The 806-nt window shown below is 44.4% G+C and overlaps 1 non-coding gene across 1 annotated transcript; it reads right to left on the bottom strand.

Moving 5' to 3' along the window:
• Nucleotides 1-297: 297 nt before the first annotated feature.
• Nucleotides 298-403, bottom strand: LOC118488716. The gene has a single exon (XR_004885260.1). It is a non-coding gene; the product is annotated as a small nucleolar RNA R71 (small nucleolar RNA).
• Nucleotides 404-806: the final 403 nt, after the last annotated feature.

Below are 806 nucleotides of genomic sequence, written 5' to 3'. Positions count from 1 at the left end.
GAAGCTAATAACTTCGAACTCCGGCCGCATTTGATACAAATGCTCCAAAACTCCGCAACCTTCCATGGGCTTGCGGACGAGGATCCCCATCTACGTATAACTAATTTCTTGGAAATATGTCATACTTTTCGGATCAATGGAGCATCAAACAACGCCATCCGCCTCCGTATGTTTCCCTTCTCACTAAAAGACCGAGCGAAAGCTTGGCTCAACGCCCTCCCAGCTGGATCGGTAAACACCTGGGATGAACTAGCCCAAAAATTTCTATATAAGTATTTCCCTCCCGCTAAAACTGCTAAGTTAATGACTGAAATTAATACATATTCACAAGAGGACGGGGAATCCTTATATGAAACTTGGGAAGGTTCAAGGAGCTATTACGCAAGTGTCCCCATCACGGCCTTGCAATATGGCAACAAGTATCCACTTTCTATAATGGATTGTTGCCACACACTAGGCAGACACTTGATTCTAGCTCCGGGGGACTTTTAGGTAATCGACGCCCACACGAAATATATAATCAAATTGAGGAAATTGCTCAAACCAATTTTCAATGGCACACCCCCCGGGGAAATAAGTCTATCGCCCCGGGCGCCCATAAGGTCGATGAAAGCACTTCTTTACAAGCCCAAATCGAGGCCCTTTCTTCAAAGATAAAAAAATTGGAAATGACAAAAACAGTCTCGGTTATGGCTTGTGAAGGGTGTGGTGGGTCACATGAAAATTGGAGTTGCATGAAAGAAACAGATGATCAACAAGAAATGGTAAACTACATTGATAATAGACCTAGGCCGTCGGGTCCCCCA

Source organism: Helianthus annuus, chromosome 16 (assembly GCF_002127325.2).
Source record: "Helianthus annuus cultivar XRQ/B chromosome 16, HanXRQr2.0-SUNRISE, whole genome shotgun sequence".
Classification (NCBI taxonomy): domain Eukaryota; kingdom Viridiplantae; phylum Streptophyta; class Magnoliopsida; order Asterales; family Asteraceae; genus Helianthus; species Helianthus annuus.
The sequence above is the reverse complement of the archived record's forward strand: the minus strand, read 5'-3'. Positions and strand labels throughout refer to the sequence as shown.